The 17700-nt window shown below is 38.7% G+C and overlaps 1 protein-coding gene across 5 annotated transcripts in view; it reads left to right on the top strand.

Annotated features, from left to right (window-relative positions):
• ephb2b (eph receptor B2b) overlaps window positions 1-17700 on the top strand; it is a 142541-nt gene that overhangs the window by 37126 nt on the left and 87715 nt on the right. The window lies entirely within an intron of this gene.

Raw genomic sequence — 17700 nt, 5'->3', positions numbered from 1 at the left:
TCTGATATTAATGGGAGGTGAATGCTGGCAAATTACGGCTCCTAAAGGCCTTTGGCCGGCTTCGTGCATCCACATGCGGACCTGATTTGCATGCCAATCCACACTGTTTCTGCATCTTTTCCCAGGCCACCGTGCAGTCCTTCCGTGAATCAGCTTCTCTGTCTCTATCTGTCCCTCTGTTTGTCCATTCTTCTTTTCTCGTTCATTCTCTTACAGTTTTCAGCAGCTGACAGTGTGCACCTGGGCGTGATAAGCGAGAGAAGAATCATTCAGGCATAGCGGTTTTGTCTAGCATTTTTTTTTCTCTCCACTACAGAATCACAGAGTTGTGTTACACACCGGGGTTTGTGAACATCAACTGTTTGTGTACGCCTTGTTTGCAATCAGATGTGTATGACTTTTTTTTTTTTTTTGTGAGTGTGTGTGCAGGCACATGCACGTGTGCAATTAAGTGTTTGTGCATGGAGGGGTGAAAACATTTTAGCTCGTTTAGCCACCTGTTGATGCCAGGCTATTAGGAGACTGAACAATGTAATCAGTGAAAGAGTGTGAATAGCTCAGCACTGAAGCAGCTCTTTCCCCCTCAGCCGCTTTCAATACAAGGACACACACACATACACACACACACACACACACAATTCCTGCATAGTGAATGTTGCCATTGAAGGCTTCCTTTAAAAAATGGTCCAGTCTTTAAAAAAGAAACCTCGAGAATGTTCTTACCCTTGTGTGGCATTGTCTCCTTCCTCAGAGGTGTTTTTCCAGCGTGCCTCTCTGGGAATGTGGCTGCTTTGTGACACAAACTCACAACAGGATGCCTTGTTACTTGCTCTGATTTTTTTTAGGTACAGCTTGGAAAATCCATCTAAACTGCTTCCTAGAGTAATTACTCAATAACATACTACTCTAGGGTTTCAGTCCATATTTTATGACTAAATGTATGATTTTGCTTATTTTGTTGCAGCCCAATATAATGGCAAATACTTGTATATATAATAGAGTTCATGTCAGTTCTTTGTCAAGTAAAAGCACTTCTAAATGAAGTGTTTATATTTTCCAATTTGATAAAGGCTAAATATTTTTGCGTTTGGCTGTGAGAGACTCTACATTTATTTCAAGCTTTGGGTAAAGGAGGAAATCAGTCATTATTTCTTCAAAATTCTCTCTCAGTTAAATGATGTGAAACTGAATTTAAAAAAAAAGAAGTCAAAAGTCTTATTTGTTTAGACTTGTACAATAATCTAATGTTTTGGTTCAGTAGAGATAATCCAACCAGAATATTATTGAGGCTGGAAATGTTATTTGTATCCTTGGTATGATTGATTTTAGCTGCAGTCTGGGACGTGTGGCCAGATGACCTATCATTAGTCTTTCCCGTTTCCCTCTCTGATAAACTAGCTTGCTTAATTGCTTTACTTTGCCAAGACAATGTTACTTCCATCTCCTTGGATGACTTTCAGCTGTTAATTTTTTTTTTCACCAAGCTTTCCTGACACTTATTATATTTATTAGGCTGTTTTTCATTAGCAAAGAGGGTGTAGGTACAGTATATCAATGAATAATAAGAAAACGTATGTTGATGAATATGAAGTTTATAGTATTGTATAAAATTATTTACTGGCTAGTTCTACTTGCTGCATCGTATTCCATTTTTGTTTAAGCATGCCATAATCCCTTTTTGTTTTCATTTTCACTATGAAATTCATATCAGAACTTTACCTGACGCTGATCTGAAACATTACAGAGACTAGCTAAACTGACTGTGTACAAGATTCTACTGTAAAGATATGCAGGTACAACAAAATACAGTTTATGTCCTGTTTACATCTGTGTTGTTGTCAGCAACTCCACTCTCACTGGAAAATGTGGTTTCTAACCTGATATTGTTCCAGAATAATACTTAATGATGAATTTTATTTTATTTTTAAAAATTAGTAGAGTCTATTTTGCCAGAATCAAAACTCAGGGTGCGTTGGGTGAAAAACTGAAACTTGTTATTAATTAGTTCTTTGTACTATAACATACTTTATAAGTTCAGGCCTTAAAATGCTAGAAAACAATATTTAAATATATATGCAAAAAAGAAATTGATAACCATTGCTAAATTTATCCTAGGACTTTACTTCCCAGAACTAGGTTGATAACATAAACTAAGTTGATAATATAAAAAATTGCCCAATTTTTTACCAAGAATCTTTTCAGTGGCCGAATATTTGTTGCGTGTTCATTTAAATGCTTTACCATAAATTCATTTCTTTTCCCACTACTAATTACCTAATTGCACTACCTGCAATTTCAAGCTCAACTGGATTATTCTGCAAAACATTTTAGAATGTGTACAAGGTAAATAGTCTCACTAAGCCTAGGTCTTCTCACTGAAAGTGTGATAGACAGTTCAAACACTGATCTTTTCAGGCCTACCTGTGGCTAAGAAAACGAAAACCTCTAAATCATTGTAAGTGACGCTAATTGACCGAGAGCAAACAATGTGAGGTTTGTGTTAGTGAAGACGTTAGACATTCCAAACACTGACTCCGAAAAAGTTATATAGACCCAAAACTTTACACAAGCCATGCATTGTGATGTGAGCCTGAACTGCTTTTTTGTGCATTTAAGCGTGAATAGTAGGTCTGAACTCTGTTTGCCTGCCTAAAGGATAATTTCAGGTGACAGGGTTGGTCCAGCCAGCAGACTTCAAATCTTTTCACCCCTGCCTTTTATAACAAGTCATTATTTACACTGTCGCCCGCATGGATTTCTGTTTTGACATGATGTCATAACGTCTTCTAGAAGCTGAAGTGTGCTTCTCAGGCGTGAGTGCACTCTAGTGCAATATGAGGCTCATTCAGGCTTAAGACAGCAAGTCCGGCCTCGAGGTCCTGCAGAAACGTCAAGAGACTTGTGCCGGTAGAAGTGACCTGAGACTAAGTGCACTTAAGTGACTCCTCTATCAGAGAGTCTGCATGGCGCGTTGTTGCAGATAATGAGTTATGGAAATGTCTGCTGAAACTGGGCTTTGCTTAAGGCTTTTAATTCATGACCTCAGATAAGCAGTGGGTCTCATTATTTTTATTGCTGATTAGATCTGCTGATGTCTGAGGGTCTTTGAACTGTCTGGCTCGTGGAGATCAAACTAGACTCACTTCTGTTCTATCTCGTTTAACCACTCGATTCATTACTCACAAGTGTGCAGTAATTAGTGAAACATAAGCGTAGTCTGGGGTGTCTTGGAAGATGCCCGTGCGATAGGTGAGAGGTTGTGGAGAGTCTCACTTCCATTCACTTTACCTCTCCGGCTGCTACTGCCAACTTACAGCACAAGACTCATTATCTAAGGACTTCCAGAGCGTTTGATTAATATTTGATGCTTCATGACACTCCTTGCAGTGCAGCTGCAGAGGAATACAATCCAAAAATCCCCCATGTTCTTTTGTGTCTCTCTTTTTCACAAACATGTCATTAGTGCCAGACATTTAAGAACCCTTGTCGGATTTAAAGTCTATCCTAAAGGACTCAGATATCTCAGCACAACTAATGCCAATGTATCAGTAACAATGAGGCTAAAGTGGTACAACAGGTCAGCCTAATGACCTTGAGTGTGATTGCAGCACTTTGTCTGTCACTTGCCTGAAGGTGTTTTGGTTACGGTGTCTGTGTGTGGTGCAACAGGCTAGCGGGGCAGTAAATGGGCCCAGCAGTGCAGGAAGCTTTGCTCTTGGAGACTCTTGTTTATAGTTCCCAGAAGGCCATGACAAGCCATAAGTCATCCAGCTAAGAGGAGCTAGCTCATGAGCATGGAATCTTGAACGAGATCCGACTCCCATTATTTTTCTCCTATTTTTTGGCATTTTAAAGTGCAGCACCTTTGTGTGGAGGACAATGGTAAATGGTCACGGGTGTGAGGAGAAGCTCTGTTTGTCTTCTTGGGTCAGAGAGCACAAGAGAGCTAAACCTGGGGCACTCTGCTAGTAAAAAGCAGTGAGGAAATGAAAATGTCTGTTCGCAGTTTGGATGAGAGCCTTAATGCTGAGTTGCTGTCAGCCTTTGATTCTTATCTGTGATTCTGCTTCTCAAATCTCAGATTACAACAGGGAGAATCTTATCATACTAATAAAACTTCCAGTAAACTAGATGTCTACTACCCCAAAGTTGATAGTTTTCTAATAACAGCAAGTCCTGATGTTCTTTATGCCACAGTACCACAGTAATTCTTCAGCGATAACATTTTAAAATTTGATTTCATTTTTTATGTAGGAAAGAACATGTCATGTACGTTTAACAATGCGGAACATCCAACAGGTTAGTTCCTGTTATCGCTAACGTTATAACCTCTTGAAACAGCTTCCCTCATTCCCTTTATGAAGATGATAAGACTTATCTAGAAAAACCTGCAGCTTGTCAGGTTATCAAGAAACAATGAAGCCATCTGTTCTTAAGGCTTATCTGAAAAAAATACTAATTTAAAAGTGGAAAAGAAAACTTAAAGTTACAGCTTTGCCTCTGACTGTTACAAAGCACTTACACTATAGAGAAAGTACAACAGAAAATTTCTAACAATTATAATGCATTTGAATGAGGGCATCAGACATAATATATATTAGTGTTTGCTTGCAGTCTAAACTGGCGACACCATCAAAACAGAAAAAATCCAGCCACATTGCTCTAGCTGAGTGTGAGACACCTTTGAAAAACTAATCAATTTGTTACTTCAACTTCAGTTCCTGCCATTGAATCCTAGTGTTCACTAAACCATAAAGAAAAGCTTGTACAGACTCACACAGGTAGCTGAATCTTTGCTGTTGATTAAATCTTGTATGAGGTTTCCCCTATTTGGTATCTTTGTTCACATTCCAATAGCATTTAAACTGTCCTCGGCAGAGAACCAGAACCTTTGCCCCTCCCATCAGACATACTGGGTGAAATGGAGACGGCTCTGCCTCATCAGCTTCAGGAACGAGACTTATGAATAATTGGTCATAGGGCTTCACTCACAATTATGGTTTGAGCAGATCCATATGAATCACACGGATAATAAAGAAGGCTAGACGAGCTTCCTTGGTAATGAGGACATGCTATTATCAACATATTGGCTGCCAGTGTGCAGCTACTTGTGCAGATTGCATAATTTACACTTGGGGAAATGGATTACAGATTACACGTGGGGGTAATTTAAAGGTGCGAACCTTCCCAGCAGGTTGCTACTCTCATTATTCCTTATTACGTTGACGAAGACTGCAGCGAAAGTTACGCTTCTAAATGATTTCATGTAACACCTTTGCAGGGATGCGGTGAAGATGATTGTGCTAATTTGTCTGGACTAATGATGTTTACTGTTAAAACTAGATTGTTTACAGCATTACGGTATTCTTCCTATTCAACATGTGTTTTATGTGTGATATACACTATAAAATATATGGTCAAACGTTTGTGGACACCTGATGATCACACCCACACATACTTTTCAGATTTAGTCCATCCCTTTACTCTTACAATAGCCTCCACTCTTCTGGGAAGGCTTTTCACTAAGTTTTGGAGTGTGCCTGTGTGAGGTCAGGCACTGATGTCGGGCGAGGAGGTCTGGTGCTCAGTCAGTTCATCCCAAACCTATTCACTAGGGTTGAGGTCAGACAACTCAAGTTCTTCCTGTTAATTCTTAGCAAACCATGTCTTCATGGAGCTTGCTTTGTGCCAGAGGCACTGTCATGCTGGGACAGGTTTGAGCCTCTTGGTTCCAGGGAAACTGTAATGCTACAGCATACAAAGACATACTACAGTTTATAATTGTTTGCTTGCAATGTTGTGGAAACAGTTTGGGAAAGCCCCACAGATAGGTGTGATATTCAGGTGACCACTAACTTATTATGCTAGTTGTGTATGTGTAGCTCTGGAAAAACGGAGCAGACCTGGGTTTCTGCTTGACCCTGAACTCTAAATCCAAACCCAAAAATCCAGTCTTCTTTGATAGTTTAGATGTTTTGCTTGAATTTAGTTTTGATGCTGCTATATTCATGGACCCTGGGGTGGCATACCTATGTTTGTATGAGATAACACTCATGTATGAAATGAAGATCTGTATATTTATGACATGAGACATTTTTGGTATTTGAATTTTATTTTTATTTTATTGGCTCTTTATTTACACCTTCGAAGTTAATAAAAGGGAAAAACTAAATTTTACATATAGCTACAGACCTTGTCCTACAGACAAAAGAACCTTAAGGAGCAGCTTTACCCCCGACTGTTACAAAGTGCTGACAATGGAGACTCCTTCCATTAATAGTAAACTATTCCTCACAGAAAACTTCACCGTATCAACAATATGTTTTAATTTTTAAAACCGGCTATTATTAAGCTGATTAACTGGTCATATTGGATTATGTGGTGCATCCGCCATACAAGAATGAGCTGTTATTACATAAAGAGGAGATACACGCTAATATAAACTTGCCATTTGAATGATAGCCAGCATTATTATCATAACTACTGTTATAGAAAATTCATCATGTTTTGATTTGGAATCAGATGTGGGAATTCAACAGTCCTTTGGTTATAAGACCAAATAATTCTGTGCAGTTTCATATGCTGTATATAGATTTTTTTAAATTATATGTGGGTTTCATGATTCAGGTTGTTTTTTTTTATCTGAAATTTAATGTTTTTTCTCACCAGTGTTCCACCAGCTGGATTAAGCGGTATGGTGCAAACGAAGCAGCTATGCTAGGCTAAACCCAACCTGGTGATATTATGAATGAATTTCATAATCACCCTTTTAAATGAGCATGCCTGGGTTATGCCCCGTCCATATTGCTCATGTTCTGGAGCATATGGGATGATTTTAGCACATCGGTTAGAGAACCGTTACAACCTCACTGAGATTTTGAGATGTTTCATCAAACAGCAGTGTTCTGCCCTGAATTCAGGACAGACAGGCAAACAGACAAGGGGAAATATTTGGGTATATAATTTAGCAGATCTTGTAATTTACATAATTTTTTTTTTTCTTTCTGATAAGCCCAAATGGTGTGCGGTTGCATGAAGGTCATTCCAGTGTTGAATAGAGACTCTTGGAGTGCATGTAATGCTGATAACAAGAGCACTCTATTCAAACACACAGTGCCAGTGGGAAATGGTGCTGAAAAGGTTTATTAATTTATTAGTTATCAAGCATTCATGTCTAGATTTGTCATATTCATTTTTAGCACTGCCAAGTTGAAGCCATTTTACAGTTTTTCAGCTCTACAGCACTTGACCTAGAAATTAAATTTGATTCCAAAATGGCAGAATGACTTTTTTTTTCTTTTTCTAAATCTAATTACAATGCTTTTTGGGACTTAAGTGATGTTGTTGGATTCATTTTTGAGGCTTCTGTCATGGAAAAAGCAAACAAATAACCAAAAAAGAAAAAAACAAAGCGACAACATAGTACTGATGTTAATTAACAGAGCTATAAACCCGAAAGCAACGGCATTTAAGAAAACATTATGGAAAAAAAATCGAGAATTTTGCTTTAATAGGCTACACCCGGCGTCTTTAAAATTCAACAGACTCCTGTTTGTCTCGACTGGGGACGAAAAAAAAAGAAAAGTGAAGGTCAAAGGCAGCGGCGTGTTTGTTCTGAGCGTTCATTGTGTTAGTTTGCACGCTCATGCATTAAAACTGAATCGTCGAGCCTCCCTCCTCCCCTCTGTCTGTGACAGCCCCTCAGGCTGTGATTTTAAATGTTGCCCTTTTCCCGTTTTCCCTGAATGAAAGCCAATCACCTCTGTGTTAAAGGTTGCCAGAGAGTCTTGTCCTAAATAGTAACAGTTTTACGGTTATTAGTGCATGATAGCATGGGTATCATGAATCAGATTTCAGTCTACTTAAATTAAATGTTCCTGCTCTGTGCTGACCTATGTTTTAAACTATTTTAAGAGGTCAGGTTAATAGTGTTTTTATGAGGCATGAGGAAGCATCTCATCTAATTCTATCTAATCTAATTCTAGCCCTGCCTGAGAAAGGGCTTTCTTTGAAATATTCGTGTAATTTAGAGTCCAGAGAAGGACACAGTTCCCCCCTGACTGTATTTAAATATTCAGCATGCTATCAAGGTGGCGGAAACCGGAGGCCAGCACCTCTCCCTTCCCTGCTTCATGAATATTTAGTGCTCGGCAGTCAGTCCTGGAACATGACATGGTGTTGTACTACAGTGTTTGTTTCTGACAGCTCACGAGCAGCCCATCTGTGGCATCATGGGTGCACCCTAGGTGTCATGAAAGACACATGGAGGTTACTGGGACTCCCGCATCACAGAATTACAATTGGCATCAAAATATATGTTTTTTTTAACATCTTATTTCTTTCAATATTTTGCAGGTCAGTGGCTTTGTAGCACTGCTTGTTTTTTTTAGAATAATCACTGAGTGTGGATGGATTTTCAGCAGATTTTTAGACACTGATAAATGTGTAATCGATGGAGAAAAGAGAGACAACCCTCGATGTGGTGTCTTTACATGCTTCAGCTCGGGGTTATTTGGAGTGTGCATAGACAAAAAAAAAAAGAGATGAGGGAGCATTAATTACTCTGAAATTGGAATACATGTTCCGACCTACAGCTACAGCTATAAGGCTCTCATAGTACACACTGTACAATCTCCTGATGTCACACCTTTGAATAACGGTCCCATTAACGCGAACTAGGATTAGAGGAGGTCATTAGGCTGTGTTCAGACAAGCAATCAGAATTTTTTTCGCCTTATCTGCTCTAAGGGGAATAATGTTCTAAAGTCAGAACAGCAAAAGCACAAATGAAATCTGATGAGATCAGATTCAGGTGTGTAAAAATCCGAGTTCTGGGCTTGATCCAACCAGAGATGTTTTTACATGATCATATGGCACGTGTCACAAACAATAAATGAAAGCCAGTGTGAAGGCAGGTCAGGGCATATAAAGATATATACAGTTGTTGGGTGTGAAAAAAATTGGCATACAAAATCCTATGAAGTTTTTGGTGCTGTTGTGTGCAGCGGATATATAATCTACTATAGGAATATCAGAATAAAATTTATGGCTTGAATAGCATTTGTATTTTCTTAACATTTACATAGTCTGAGGAAAAATGAACACTGGAATGTTTAAGACACCACAGTGCAGTATTAGTCTTCTAACAAAGGTATCAAAACAACACAATTTTCTTTTCATGTGGCTGAATCACACAACGGCGTAGAAACGCAGCGAAGCGTCTACAAATCCATTATCTTAAACCATATGTTGTGAGTTTATAGAATGAATCAGAAGTCATTTGGGATTCAGCCTAGCTGTGTGGTGGAGGAGGGAGTTTGCACATGGATCCTGGGAAGCCAAAGAAATCATTATTGGGTATAAATTAGTAAGTAGGTAACATAAAGTGATGTAAGGTATTTTAGCTAGTTAGGGAAGGTAGTTGCTAAGGGAATGTAAGTTAAGTAGGTAAGGTAGGAAAGATTAGCTAAGGAAGGTAGGTAAGATGAGATAAGATAGCAAATGTAGGAATAATACTTGCGGTGGGTACATTATGCCTTCTAGATTTTAGTTTTTTGTTTTTACTTAAGCATCTTTTCACCTTCCATGGTTTAATGTGATTGAAGTCGGAGTGTAATGTTAGTCCTGTCCATGTACATTGTAAATCATTACTAATTAAAATGTAATGCTAATGCCATTTAAAGGAACTTGACAGCTTTAATAAATAGCAAAATCTCCATGTTGGTTGCTAGCCAAGAAGTTCACTTTCACATTCTGTACACTACTTAGCATATACACATCTGCATCAATGCTGTAACAATCAATGTGGATATGAGAGCAATTTACATTCCAAACAATGTGCAATTGATCGCTTCTAATCTGTGATGCAGACACACAAAAATAAAAATCTAAGCTAAAAAACAAATCTGATTTATTTTTTAAATCTGATCAAGATCCAGACTATTACTAGACTTTTCAAAACCACAATGAGTGAAAATCCTCTTAGAAAAATCCTCTTACAAACCACCCAACATTTTTCATGAGTCCTGTATGAGTTACCCAGGTTCCTAGTTCTACTAGCCAGATTCACATGTTAAAATAAAAAATAAATAAATAAATAAATAAATAAATAAATAAATAATAAATCTCTATTCAAATATTATTTACATGTTCTCAAAAAAATCCATTTTCAGATGTTAAAAAAAACTGTATATGTAAATAAATTAATTAATGATAAACACTAACCATATATAATGGAAATCTTTGGACACTGTTGAGAACCTAAAGAATATATTTCAATGCTATGAATTGCATTCATTTATTATTAATGTATCTATAAAAATTCAAAGATTTTATGTAATTTTTGCATCTATGTAAGTTCTTATGAAGTATTTCAGTATGAACCATGAGCTTATTTAATATATGTTCTGTAAATTTATGTTGATCATAAAACTGACAGTTTTCTTTTTCAAGATATTTAGCGTAAAATTCATTGCCCTCTGCAATCCTGTAATGAATTTGAAACACAGACTCCTCTCATAACCAAAACACAGATTCATAGAATCTCAGCAGGTTAATGATCATCATGAACTAATGTTAATAACTATAACATTCCTGCTGGAAAATGTAAGACTCCTAAATGACTGGCAAGAAGGATGTAGTAATCCTGCATGAAGCGAAAGCCAGAGATGTAGAGAAATAGTAACTATGTGCTATGGAATAGTAATCTGCTGGAACAAAGATTTGTCTGTCAGCGTGCGTCTGGTTTCAGTTGTTTTGTTAAATGCAGCCAATCATCTGAAGCAGGATCTTCACATGGGCGGGTGGAGGAGGAAGAGAGGAAGAGATTGAGTGTGAGTGAGGTGCCTGCAATTACCATTTGGTGGGCCCCTTGTGAGGTTCTTTCAGAGTAAATAATTAAGCTTTTCACTGAAAAAAACACAGAACCATTAAAAGTGTGGTGAAGGAGGCGTTCAGACTGAATTTGGAGGACCGGCCTTGAGACAAACATAAATTAGAGTAGCCAAGAATGTTTTACTTGTCAAGAGGTTGTGCTGCTGTCAATGTGCGAAAGAGAGCAAGAAATAAGTGCACCCTCTCTATTTTTCTCTGCCGTTTTTATTTATCTTTCTCCCCAACTTTACCTCGGCCGGTTTTCATCTCCGACACATTTAGCTATTTTGAGTGATGTGCTATGAGGGAGCATTAGCGCGGCAGCCCCAGACCCTGGGAACACAGAGCAACACCATGCTGTCAGCTATGTGGTAGCATATTTCACAGGGCATCCTGCACTGCCAAAATCAACTGCCGACTTCCGCTTCCCCTTGAAATGCACCGATACTCTGTTGGCTTAGCCTGCGTTCCCCTTCCCTCCAGTTCTGCTCTGCCACATCACTCCACACGCTTTTACATCATCACCATCAGTTCCCCAGACTTTTAGTGCCTAGCAGTAACCTCAGAGCCTTCATAAATCTCTCCGGTAGAGTGAAACCGCTCGGGAGATGCATGTAAAGCGCGCCGCATACTGATTTGCTGTTTGACTTTTCCGAGCGGCCCCTGGAGTAATGCTGTCGGGGGGTTTGGTTCAGTGCCACCTCATCCGCTAAGCCTCATTCCCGGAGCTGTATGCTCGGGCATACGGACTCAATTACCATATGAAGCCGTTCTGTAACACCACTCTCATGTGCACTCCTACCTAATCGACGTTCTGACATCTGAAAGATGTCCAGGGTCACGGTGGCACATTACTCAGTCATCGTTTCTCTACTGCACTCTTCATTTTGACATGTGACCATGTAATGCTATTGTCACATAAGCACAACTTTACTAGTATAGATTGACATCCATGAAAAATGGCCTTTTCCCAAAGGCTCCTAATATTACAGGGATCTTAATGAACATTTTCAGCGTTATGTAAGAAAAGCGCCACCGTTAAACGCTAAAACAGCCGTGCCTTGTCTTTCACATGCCTGAGGTCTAACTGTGTACTTCGAGCTGCTTGTAACATATTATTTCAGGAAGAGTGGAGCTGGAGATTTCCAGGTGTGAGTGTGGTTTCATGCTTGTGAATGCAGAGAACCTGCTCTCTTTTATGTTGAAGTGATAGCATTGTGGTAGCTGCTGCCAGCTCAGGTCCTCTTTGCTGAACAAGATGTTGTAAGAGTAGGTGTCTTTGTTGTGGGAATGTCTCTGAGTATGAGGATTTGCTCTCGACATACACAGCATAAGCCACAACTCACTCCAATGTGTTACGTCTTGTTTTGTTATGAAAGGCGCACACCTGCAAGGATGAACTTACTGGGGTGTGTGAGACAAAGACATCCATCATCACAGCATCCAAAACTTGGAAACACTGCCTCATATTTATTGATAACTTGATATTTTGTGAAAGCCCAGTTTTTGCTTTGGATTTTTATGCAGAATGGTGTTTTCATTTTTGATGCACAGTTTCAAGCCATAAAGATTCAACGTTTAAACTGTGCACAAAGGGCTCATATGTCAGCTGCTTAACTGAGTGAGTGAATTTTGACAGCTTTCATATATATATATATATATATATATATATATATATTACTCACCAGGCTGCAAAGTTGGTATAATTCATGACTGAGACTGTGATTTGCTAAACGTTTTCATGTATAAAAAGATGTGCAAATGTGTGAAGACCCAAATGAAAACTGATTCACTAATACAGTCTTTAGAGGATTATGTCTTTCCTTTGAGAAAAATAGTATCTCTCGCCACTTTTGCTTAATAAATATGCAATTTCAGATATTTCTACTTCAAATTGAAAAAAATTACCCCATACCCTAGTGGTTATTTATCACCTACAGAGTAATTAACTGCAGCCTCAAAGCTGGTTTAGGAAATGTGATTGTCTGCAAATTAATACCAGAGAAGGAAAGGTATTAGTCTTGGAGATTTCTTTTTTGTTATTTGAAGTAATAATTAACTTTTTATAATTAATAATATATTTAATACACAGAATGTTTATTAAAATTTTGACTTATTACTACGGTTTCATGTTTGAGATTTGCTGCACATTCACACCTCCAATGGCAAAAGAATTTTATGAGACCTTCAAACATCTTGTGACATGATTCACAGTTTTTTGTGTAAATCATTAAATTATTTAATGCCACCAATGCTTTATACACAGTGTTGTTCACCGCTGTGTAAACTAAAGACGCATTAACATACAGCTAGTTAACCCCTTTAACCACCTAGTTGATGCTAAAATTTCCATTTCTGTTAGTTTCAGTGTGGTTAGTGAACGATGTTCTTTAAGATGGATAAAAGTTGTTCTTTTAGTCCCTGAAAATAGAAGTTTGTAAAAGCGCTATATTGAACTTGGACCAGAGACCAAATAATGAAATTTGCGTCTGTTTTGCCGGTGCCTCTGTTTAACATTGAAATTATTTGTGATGTCACGCTCCACTGTAGTGGTTGGTGACTCATATGAAAGTAAACACTCATAGCTATAATTCTTTCCAGTCTTCTTCTTTTACCTAGTCTCCTACAGGAAAAATTTTCAGAGAAAAGAAAAAAAACAAAAAGAGCATCAGAGTGTGCATGATAAGACTAAGGAGAATACTGCTGTGTACATGACTGGAGGGTGTGTGATATTCTGTGGTGTCCAACCACACTACTAACTACCTCCTCATATAAACAGACCTCATTCTAATGAGCAGGAAGGCAATTTCACACTGCGGCACACCCCAGATAGCTTTCTGTGGCTGTTTTAAAACAGGCAGCTTTAACAGGTGTCTCTTTTTTTTGGGTGTTGGAGCGTGTCTGCCAACCAACCAGTTTTCACAACAGTAATCCTCCAGCTGAAAGGATCCTGTTTCCTATCAATTAATGTGGAGCAGCATCGAGGGGGTCCTTTGTTTGTCGTCTTGTGATGAACAGCTGACATTTCTAAACTTGATTTGAAAAGCACTGGCTGTGTGATGTGCATGTTGCACCGCATGTTTCCTGATAACACATCTGAGAGCAAAGCATGAATTTGTGAACCCCCTTAGTGCCCTTCGGCCCAGCACTTTCCACACACATCTATCACACTCAGAATATTTGCAGCCTTCCTGAAAATCCAGGCCGGCTTTTAGTAGGTGTTGCCAGAAGAACGCTGAGCTTTGTGGGCATTTTAAAGCCCACAGAGAGTGCTGAAGGTTCAGGTTTTCTTTGGAAGTGCACTCAGGAACTACTCCTGTTGAAAGCTCAAGCTAATTCTTCTGTGCTTTGTGAAGGCTGAAATATTGCTCTGTTGGGCTGCTGGACAATTTCAGTATTAGCACCTTGCTTTCTCACTGCTCTTGCAACAGCAACAATTGACACTCACTGATAAGTCTATGTGAATCACAACCCGGCCATAACTCTCATAAACAAGGACATCCCTGAGATCCCTACTTGGAGATTGATGACACTCTTGACATTTCCTGTACATATAGCCTATGATCAGTTAATAAATTTACACACCCATGTTAATTAAACAATTTTGGGAAAAATATTACAAAAATGTAAAAAGTTACAATAATATGAAAGATACAATAACATATAAGTGTGGATGTGACTGTGTTCAGACTGAACCAACTGCATTCAATCTCCTTTTTGAACATAATTATCATACAGCTGGCATCGCTGACATGATACTGATTAACCCCAAATATAGATCAGCCTCTTCTCTAGGATTTTCTTCAAATCTTCTTGGTTTCATCTGACTGCTGAAGCCATGGACTGAAAAGAGCTTTACAAAAACATGCATGGTATCTCTCTTGTTGAATGATCAGGAGAGGGATATAAATGAATTTTTCACAACCATGGAACAATGTAAAGGCTGTCAAAAACGAGTAGAGAATATTGCATAGCACAGTGACATCACCAAGAACAGGACGTCCCAGAAATTAAAAATGGACAAGACAAAAACTTACCAGGGAGGCTGCCTACAGCAACATTAATAGAGCTGCAGGAATATCTGACAAGTACTGATTACTCTCTGCATGTGACAACAATCTCTCTTATTCTTTACAAGGCTGTATTACAGGGTAGGGTATCTAGATGAAAGGCCATTCTCACAAAAAAAACCCCACCCAAGCACAACTAAATCACCCCAAACCATGTGGCAAATGACAAATAAAACCAATTCCAAAAGTTATGTTTGGCAAAAAATAAAAAATTAATGTTGAAGCATGGTGGTGGCAGCATCATGTGCATTTAGTGCTGCTTTCCTTCAGCCTCTGTTTTATCCAGGTAGAGTGATTCATGAATAGCTCCAAATACCAGCCGATTTTAGAGCAAAGCCTTCAGGTGTTTTGTACTAAGCCGAGGATAAAAAGGAATTTCACTATGACCCAGTGCATACATCTAAATCAACAAAGGAATGGCTTAACCGAAAGAAGATCTGAATCCAGCTGACCTGAATCCAACTAAAAATCTTTTTGGGTGACCTGAAGCAGGCTGCGCACAGGAGATCGTGGATCTAGAATATTTTCGAAAGAAAGTGCGGAAAAATATTGGCAAGTCGAGATGTGCAGACTGAGTCTGAGTCTGAAAAGACTGAGTGGTGGAACAAAACCAAAATGTGCTTCAACAAAGTATTAGTTTATACGCATGCAGACTTGCAACTGTTTTCTTTACCCTAAAAAGATTGTTTTTTACTTTATTTGTATACTTTACCAATTGCAGTTAAAGGTGGGAAAAGATCTGGCATGATTCATTTTAGTGTCATTATTTTACATCACAAAAACCTGCCAAACATTTTGTCAGAAGGGTGTAGACTTTTTATATCCACGGTACAGTGTGTTGCAAAAGTATTCACCCCCCTTAATCATTTGTCCTGTTTTTCTACACTACAACCTGAAATTAAAATGGATTTTTTTTTGGCAATTTGTACCACTGGCTTTACACAACACGCTTATGACTTTGAATGTACTTTTTTTTTATTGTGAAACAAACAACAGTTTAGACAAACAAACAGAAATCCATTTTAATTCCAGGTTGCAGAAAAACAGGATGAACACTAAAGGGGGGGGGTACTTTTGTAATGCACTGTATCTAATAACAAACCCCATATATTTCCTTGACTCTGTAGTCTTTGTAAATCACAAATCAGATTCTGAAGCTCTTCCTCTGAGCCAAGGCTTGATCTGGAAGTACAGAGTCAAAAGGTAAACAAAATAAAATACAAAGATAAGATGTGCTATGTAGTAACTGAATTGTAAGTGAAATGGTCATGTAGACGGGCCAAGATCCTGCACGGACCCAAAAATAATTCCGTGACATGTGGAGCCAGTTAATTGGACACTCCATTTTTCCTGGAAATCCAATGGCAAAAATGGTAAAATTGCATTCTTTACCAGAGCTTTGTGTGTGTGTGTGTGTGTGTGTGTGTGTGTGCGCATGTGTTTCAGTGAATCTTAATTGCAGCTATTTTCAAAGCACTATTAAAATGTTCAAATGTCTTGATGCATGAATAAAGAAAACTCTGTAAATATTTAAATGTTTCCAAAAGCTAGTACTCGCAAGACTTGTAATTATGTCAGCCTCAAGCTAAGACCACAAAGAGTGTTTTATACTAAAGAGCTTGCGAGAGGAAATCAAAATAGCTGCTTTTAGCCTGTGATAAAAGAAAATGAAAGGAAACGTCATTGTCTAATTCTTTATGAAGTCCAGTAACTTGGCTTTGCTCTAATTAACACAGAAAATTAATTAAGGGAAAAAAATGCATTATCATGGATTAATCATGCAAGAATTTTGCATAGCAGACATGACTGAGTGAATCAGTGCATCAAGGCGTTCCACCTGACTACCTCTGAGAATGCGTTCTCTTTCAGCCCAATTAGCAAAGGTGTGCTTTGTGCTTTCACTCCAGATAATCCAGCGCAGGCAGAGAAACCGTCCGTCATTCTTGAGAAGGCTTTGCTTCTCCGGGGCAAGAGCTTTTTAACCACGTCATCAAGCTAAAGGTCTGGCAGGACTAGTTACATGGCATCTGATCCACACTGGAGCGCTTTGAATGTCGAAGGAAGTCGACTCAGGTTATCGGCCTCTTCTGATTTCTCCCAGCGGTCCATTCTCTTGCACATGGATTATCATTCCATTCCCTAGTGAATGCCACATGAGTACCGTCACTGTGCAGACACACAAAAGACGGCTTGTCTCCGCAGCTCGCACAAGCTGTAGCATATGTGTCTCTTTCAACCAGTGTGTGGGGAGACACTAGATACAGAAGTTGTTCTTTGGGTCCTTTAAATGGAATCTGGTTTCAGAAATGTCCAGCACCTGTGTGACTTGTCCGTTTAACATTGTTCTGATTCACTCAGCAGTCGAACACGGAGAACACATATATTTCATTTAATTCAGTGTTGTTATGTCATATATCATATCAAATCAAACCGCATAGCCTAAATTGTTATCTTTGCAAATAACCTACAAAGTCTGCAAAGGCATATTGAGGACAAAGACTGGGGTTGATTAGCAATTCCCTATGTCAATCTAGGAGGACGTCTTTATTGAGAGTGTCTCTGGTGGTTATCTGAGTGCAGTGCTACTCCTAACCCACATCCTGTTCCACACGTAAGCTCCCCGGAGATCCCGCCGTATACTGAGCTCTTGTCTCTGAAAGATCTTGGCTGAATCACACAGTGGGAAAGTGGAACCCAGTATTTCCTTCTGCCTACGTTTATGTAGATTCCCATTCAAACTTAACTGCTCGTTTCATTT

Source organism: Hemibagrus wyckioides, linkage group LG21 (assembly GCF_019097595.1).
Source record: "Hemibagrus wyckioides isolate EC202008001 linkage group LG21, SWU_Hwy_1.0, whole genome shotgun sequence".
Taxonomy (NCBI): domain Eukaryota; kingdom Metazoa; phylum Chordata; class Actinopteri; order Siluriformes; family Bagridae; genus Hemibagrus; species Hemibagrus wyckioides.
The sequence above is the reverse complement of the archived record's forward strand: the minus strand, read 5'-3'. Positions and strand labels throughout refer to the sequence as shown.